The sequence below is a fragment of the Oryzias latipes genome, chromosome 9 (genome assembly GCF_002234675.1).
Source record: "Oryzias latipes chromosome 9, ASM223467v1".
NCBI lineage: Eukaryota > Metazoa > Chordata > Actinopteri > Beloniformes > Adrianichthyidae > Oryzias > Oryzias latipes.
In genome coordinates, this window is record NC_019867.2 from 14,951,165 (window position 1) to 14,959,390 (window position 8,226).

Genomic DNA, 8,226 nt, shown 5'->3' on the forward strand with positions numbered 1-8,226 from the left:
AACACTCCATACAATTTGAACATCAGCTTCCCTGCCATTTTCTCTTCTTCAGTACACCTTGGTTCTCTTTTCTCCATCTTTCTTTTTTTCCTTGCTTTGTTCTCCCTGTTCTCCTCAACAAGCTTAGGCAGAGCAGCTACAAAGAGCCCCACATAGGAAGATGAGAGGAAGCAGAGAGTGAAGAGGGTTCAGATGTTGCACAGGGCTTGTGTGTTTGTCTGCGTGTTTGTGTTTGTGAAGCTCTGAGAATGTGAGGCGACTGGAGATCGCCAGGTTAGTGAGAGTTGGTAGTACACCCGGAGGCACTGAAAAAGAACAGAGAGAACACTTGCCCCCCTCCCTTCAAGATCAGTTTTTCAGGCCCTGAAGGCAAGGTGATGCAGGCATGGTGGGAGCAACGAAGGAAGGAGAGGTGGCAGGCAAAGCTGCACTCTCCTGCTTTTCTCTTTCACCTGTTCACCTTTACAGGCTTTTCAAACTCTCCCCCACCCAGTCTTTATACCCAATGGGTTCGGAGACGGGTGTGGATTTTTTTTTTTGTCTTGTGATGTTCTGAAAAATGCCAGCTTTCAGAATGATAAACACCAATGTTGGGATTTATTTTCAAATCCTTACATTTGTGTTACAAGTGGGCATTATGACCCTAAAAATTACATTATAGTATATGTAAATCTTTGGAATGAGGAAATATTTACCTTTCATTCGGCAACTAGTGGCTTCCCCTACGTAATCTGCATTTCACAATCACAAAAAAGCTCATTTAAAATGATAACATCAAAAAATAATAATAAATAAGCAGTGGGTATATAGATAGTCTCTTATAATATTAATTGGACTAAATAAAATACTTGATATTGTTTTTAATAGTTTGTCATAGCTTTAGCTTGACTTTCAGGAAAATAGAACAATACAAGCTTTTAAAATACTGTTTTTTCTTTTGGCTCCAAACAAAGCACGCCATTCTGGTCTAGTTATCGGGAGTTTTACTAGATGTTATGGTACTTGTCCCACTGTTGTTGTCCCTTTGACAGGTAAATTCATGTCCAACTATAAAAAAAAAGATTTTTTCAATGAGATGCTAAATGAACGTCAGAAGAGAATTGCTATGATGTGCATTTGCATTAATAGAGGAGTAACACACTTGCTGAGCTGCTGACCCTTGCGTTGAGAAGCACCTTCAAACCATGTGCATTACTTTCACCTATTCCAAATCAAACCCACAAAAAAAGAAATGCACAGCTTCTTATTGGTAACAGGATCTGTGGTTTGGCTAAGCCAACTAGAACCTCGTGTTTGGCATTGAAAAAAAAAAATGCATGGATTGAAGCAAAGTTGAAGACAGCTATCTCCCATCCAAAGTTTCCGCCATGTGTGATCCAAAAATGCTTGATTAAATAATTTGTTCACTTAAAAGCTTCCCAACCCCTGCAGCTTGTACTTCTACTTCTCCTCCATTATTCGTGTGTTTTCCATAAACTACAAGAACTTATTCTGGGTGTTTTTTTTAATATTGTGGTTTACTTGACCATAGTAAATAAACCACTTCCATAATACTGAAATAGCTTTGTTGCAGGAACTGAATCGTCACTCAGTGCTCTCATCTCATATCATAACACCATGGACTGCATGTAATTTATGCTATATATCACTTTTTTTTTATTAGAATGATTTTTTCACAAGTGTTCTAGGAACGATTTGATCATCCCTCTTTTACAATTGGCTGCACTGCTGCTGTATTCACATGTGTATTAAATTACAGTTTGTCCCCTTTAGTTGCCACAGTAAAACACAAAGGCCTTTCCATTATATAATTTGCATAATACATCTGGTATGTACATGTGCTATGTGTGAACTGACTAAGGTAATTTTTATGACACTTTCAGGGCCCAGAGATTAAGGGTGTTATTTTCACAAAGCTGTATTTAACAAAGCCTTATTTGTTTTATTCATTAAAGGGACTGTAATCTTTGAGTCCTGTGGCTTGAGGTCAATTTAAAAAGGGCACCCAGAATGTAAAGCAAAAAAAAAGAAAAGCTTACTAGGTGCACGGTTGAACCGATAGATGGAAAAAGTGATAAACTAGGAACCGTGAATCTCCACAATACCAGCTTGCACCTGGAGAACTGGGGGAAGTGAGCATATCTAGCCTGCATGCTCTCAGTTCTGCTCTGGTTTTCCCTCCTTTTCTCTGTTGCTTGTATTGAGAACACACACCTGCAGTAAGCCTCTAACCACATACCATGCTTCAGCAATCTGCTGACTCCTGATTTACAGCTTCATGTCTGTAGCCAAAGAACCCTGCCTGGTAACATAACATTGAAAACTATTTTTTAGAGCATTTCACAGACACTTTACAATTATTCCAAAGGGAGGGCAGTTGACAGTTTGTGTCATGACGGAGTTTAATAACTGAAAGATGTTTTTGTAAATGTTTAAGACAGAACTGCTGCAATACGCAACTCATTAGGTGTTTTGAAAAGTATACAAACATACATGCGTTATTATCTTCAGTGCAAAAAATTATTGTCTGTGGGTTTAGGCAAAAAGTGAGATTAGCCCTGATGAGCCCAGAAGTTCATTGTGTGTCTAGACAAAAAAAACTTCACATCCTTAAACTCAGTTCAACAAAATATTTAGGAGCACTAATCAACCTAACAGGGTTTTTTTTTTTTTTTTTTGGACAGTGAGAAGAAGCCTTTTTTAATTACATCAAATAAAAACATAAGGACAAAAACATGACAAAGCATTCAATTTACAAAAGAAAAAAAACTTTTAGGGTCAGGGATTGTAGGGATTTAAGACATAAATGCAGGAGCCTTGGCTAGTAAGCAGGTAATATATAAAATAAACTAAGACATGATTTAAAAAGACAAATATGAAAAGAAAAGAAAAAAACAGAATGAGAAGAAGAACATTTAACAGTGACAAACAGAAATATCTGGAGTGAAATACACGTGGGACTGATTAGATCAGAAACAGCTGGTTGATTTGAAACTTAAACCTGGTGTGCTACTGTTGAGGGGAAACGGCAAACCTGGAAGCACAAGTTTCAGGTCATGACATAACTGAGAACAGCATTAGGTTCAGACAAAAAACTAAGCTAAATTAAAGCTACAAGTAGCATTTAGCGGGCCCGAGCACGTGCGGCCGCATGGCACGAGCGACCGCCCCGTGAGCAACGCCCTGCTCGAGCCATTCTCGTCGTTTTTTCTTGTCCATTCTGGAGCTCCAAGCTATTGTTAATACGACAGCAGCCTGGGGGGGGGGGGGGGGGGGGGGCTGTAATCTGTTGCCTTAAGGGACAAAGACTTTTGCATATAGCATGAAAAAAATTCAAGCAATGATGATAATTGCTATCACTGTCCCTAAGGATGAGAACAGTAGAACTCATTCAATTTCCACTACAATGTCTAGATGAGTGTCAGCTATGTCTGATAACTTGGCCAATTAGCTGGACCGGGATCTTGCAAAGTGCAGGTGGTTAACGTCCAGTGTGATGAGTCTGTGGACGGCAACAGTACAGCATAGCTTTTGGTTTCCACAAGAGAAGAACTCCTGACACATCTGCCCTAACAGACAACTACAAGAGGAGTTGAAATGTATAACACGGTGAAGGAGTTTTTGTGCAGAAAAAGGTACAATTAGAAAAGCTGGTAGCAGTGACTGCAGATGGGACTCCTGCTATGATCAATAGACAAACAGGTTTCATCACTCACTGTAAAGCTGACCCAGACTTTCCAAAATGTCTGCATTACTGCTGCGTCATTCACCAGCAGGCCTTATGTGCAGAAGTGATTGGCTCTGGACATATAATGACTCTTATTCTGAAAATCGTAAACAACCTCAGCTGCAAAGCAAAACAGCACAGGATTTTTAAGGTGCTATTGGAGGAGATGTCTGTTGAATATGGTGAATATGAACATTGTGAATCTGAACTTGCATTCTTGACTGACATTACTGGAAAACTAAACCACTTGATCTGCGAGCTGCAAGACAATGGCAAAACTATTTTTTTTTTGACCAGCCTGCCTGAGCCAGTGTTTTTCTTGTGGGGATCTTTTCTGCCAGGGCTTGTCAGCTTGGTCAGTGGATGTTGCTGCAGTTGTCTCCCTTGCTGGGACAGCTGGAGTTAAACACAGCAGCTCACGGCTCTGAAGTGGACCCCGTTGCTGTCCCAGTCTGGATGGGCACTGTGGCGATGTTCCAATGGCCAGGCTGGCTCCTGGTATAAAGAGATTCCCAAATACCATTTCCTAACCGCAGAGCCAAGGATGTGTTTACATGTTTAGGTCAAAAATGTGATGGACAGCTTCATGTTGTCTAAACATGCCACCCTGTTATTAATCCAGTTGATATGGTTCTCCATCTGTGTCTAGGTGATAGAAAAGCATTTTTTTTTATATTTAGAGCTCTAAGCAAACAAACAGTTGTCTATATAAAAGAGCTTTTACAATTGTGCACTTTTAGCAGGTCTCTGAGTTCATGTGACCAATGTATGGTGGATTTTCACAGACCTTGTTTAAAACTGAAGGTGAGAGAGACTTAGAGAAATGGCTTCATTGTTCTGGAGTTCTTTGTTTCATCCACAGAAGAGTAGAATTGGTGATTGATTTTGAAAAGCTGCTGAAAAAAGTATCTTTTTCAAATTGCAATTTCTAACTTGGGTTTTACATTTTGTGTTCCATTTTTTGTGCTTTAATTGGGAAGCATTTGTTATTTGTTTGGTGTTTTTAAGGTTCTGCAAATATACACATCATTTTTTAGAGACATTTGTTATCAGTTGTGTTTGTTGATTTGTAGTTTAATTTCATTGGATGTATAGATGTCGTGTGGGGGGGAGGCTCGAGAGCAGGTAGGACCCAGGCGCAGAGACGGGAGGCAAACGGGTTCAGGGCAAGTGGGTTTATTTAACTAACAAAAAGCGCTGCAGAGCAGGATGACAAAACTAAAAACAAAAACTTACTGTGGCATGGCAAGGGACATGGACGCCAGACAAGAAGACGTGATCAACATGAGCAGAAGTTAATGGACCAGCACAGGAGGAAGGCAGAGACAAGACTTATATACAGACAGGGCAGACAAGACACAGGTGAACACGATTAGGGCAGATGGGGACCAAAGGAAGTAAAACTCAAGAAACATGACAAGACAGGAAACCTTTCAAAATAAAACAGGAAACAGAACCAAACAAGACAGAACAAGAACTAAAGCGAAAAAAAAGACAACAAACTGAAACCATGACAATAGAAAGGAAAAGAAGTTCAAACATTGATTATAAAAAAGGATATAAGAGATAAAAAAAAAGAAAAAGGAAAAGAAAAAAGATAAAATATTGATTTAATTGCATTTTGAATGAATAAAAAACAATGATTAATAGAATCAGAATCAGAATCAGAAATCAGAAAAAGTTTTATTGCCAGGTTCAGTAGAGCGCACTTTACAAAACGAGGAATTTGACTTGGTGTATAGTGCAATTAAGAATAAGTTAAAAATTAAGTTAACAACAACAACACACTATATACAGTAGAGTAAGGTAAATTAAAGTGGGAGCACAGATGGGCTGGGATGGTGGGGCCTGTAAGTGTCACCGACAGTCCTTTGGTGGGCGGGGGGGGGGGGGGGGTCACCTGGGGGAGTTGGGGTACTGTTCAGCAGGCTGACTGCAGTGGGGAAGAAGCTGTTCTTGTGGCGCGAGGTCCTGATCCTGATGGACCGGAGCCTCTTGCCAGAAGGGAGGGGCCGAAAGAGATTATGTCCTGGATGAGAGGGGTTGGCTACAATCCTGGCTGCCCGCCTCCAGGTCCTGGAGATGTGCAGCTCCTGGAGAGACGGGAGGTGGCAGCCGATCACCTTCTCTGCTGAGTGGATGACGCGTTGCAGCTTGGCCTTGTCTCTGGCCGTGGCCGCAGCGAACCAGACTGTGATGGAGGACGTGAGGGTGGATTCGATGATGGCGGTGTAAAAGTCTACCAGCATCTTTTCAGGGAGGTGAAACTTCTTCAGCTGCCTCAGGAAGTACATCCTCTGCTGGACCTTCTTAGTGATGGAGCTGATGTTCTGCTCCCACTTGAGGTCCTGGCTGATGATGGTTCCCAGGAAGCAGAAGGACTCCACAGAGGTCACCGGGGAGTCACAGAGGATGACAGGGGGGAGGGGGGCTGGGGCCTTCCTGAAGTCCACTGTCATCTCCACTGTCTTCAGAGCATTAAGCTCCAGGTTGTTAGCGCTGCACTATGACACCAGCCTGGCTATTTCACTCCTGTAGGCCGAATCATCAACGTCAGAGATGAGGCCGATGAGTGTGGTGTCGTCAGCAAACTTCAAGAGTTTGACAGACAGGTGACCAGCTGTGCAGCTGTTTGTGTACAGGGAGAGTAACAGGGGTGAAAGGACACAGCCCTGGGGGGATCGGGTGCTTGTGGTCCGAGTATCTGAGACGAGCTTCCCCAGCCTCACATACTGCTGTGTGTCCGTCAGGAAGTCTGTGATCCACCTGCAGGTGGAGTCAGGCACATTCATCTTGGAGAGTTTTTAATACTAAAGATGTATGAAAGACATACCGAAAAAATATGTCTTTCAGTGTTTAACTGGCTGTCTTTGGATTATGCATGCCTGAGTAATGGCCATTCTTACTCCTCATCTCTCTGTTCACTGCTTGCTAATTTACATAGCAGGGGTCCCAGCAGGAGGGGGCGGGGTTGTAACACGACTGCTTCAGCAGAGCCAGGCTGAGAGAGGCTTTGACATGTAAGATGTTAGATGTTAGAATGCTAGATGTTAGAATGACCAGTTCATTTTATATCTATGAAAATATTCAGGGAGCTATGGGACATGTTCAGCTATAGGTCTGTGAAAATTGGTGTCGATTGTTGAAACATAAGTTACCATAAAAAAATGTTTGTTTGGAGTCTAGACAGATTTAACACAGGTTTTTGGATGAAAAAGGATTTTTTATAAATCGTCTGTTACACTTTTAAGTCTGAAAAAAATATGGAAGGCAGCAAACACAGATCCCTACCGTTTTTAATTTTTTTGTGCTGATATTTGAAAGATAAGTTATGCAAAAAAATAGGTGTTTGCAGTTTTGCCTAAAAAGACGTTTTCGGACCTTTTTGGATCAAATGTTGTCTAAAAGTTCACCTGTAACTTCAATCATTCTGAATTTTTTTAGGAAAACTAAACCACTTCAACTGTGATCTGCAAGGCAATGGTAAAACTATATTTTTTATGGAACAGCCTGCAGTGTTTCTTGTGGGGATCTTTTCTGCCAGGGCTTGCCGGCTTGGTCGGTGGTTGTTGCTGTTACCAATCCAGTTGATATGGTTCTCCATCTGTGTCTAAGTGATATAATCAGAATCAGAATCGTTTATTGTCATTGTACATGGGGATACAATGAAATTGCAGCAGCCTTGGAGTGAAGGAGTTACATAAAATAAAAATAAAAATAGAATAGAAAAAGAAATACTGTATTTACAACTCTTAACAAAAAATGAACAATATGGACAGAAACTGTTAAATATTAAATATTTGTGAATAAAATAGAATGGAATTACATGAGTTGCTGTGAGCACAGCTTAATAAATATCAAGTTATTGCACAGTGACCCGGTTAGACAGTCAGGATATTGCACGCATTGTAGTAAAATTAGAGTGAGGTGTGGTTGGTGGACGTATGTGCATTCCGTATGATAATTGCCTATGGAAAAAAGCTGTTTCTTAGTCTGTTTGTCCTGGTTCTGATGGACCTGTACCTCCTTCCAGAGGGCAGCAGTTCAAACAGAGGGAAAGCAGAATGGGTGGAGTTAGTGGTGATGCTAGTCACTCTGCTGAGGCAGCGAGACTGGTAAATGTCCTTCAGTGAGGGGAGGGGGCAGCCGATGATCCTCTGCGCTGTCTTTACCACTCTCTGGAGACTCTGCCGTTCTGCTTCAGTGCAGTGGGAAAACCACACTGTGATGCCATAGGACAGAATGCTCTCAATGGTTGAGCGGTAGAACGTTACCAGCAGCTCCTGGCTGACGTCGTTCCTCCTAAGTTTTCTCAGGAAGTGCAGGCGTTGCTGGGCCTTCCTGATGACAGTCATGGTGTTGTTTTACACACGGCTTACACATTGATACTGTGACGTCATTTCCGGGTGAGCTATTCCCAGTGCTAGCTGTGTGACTGCTGTCCTCTTGTTTGGCATTAGCCTTACTACTATTGCTTACTCTAAGGGTTATCTGGGTTA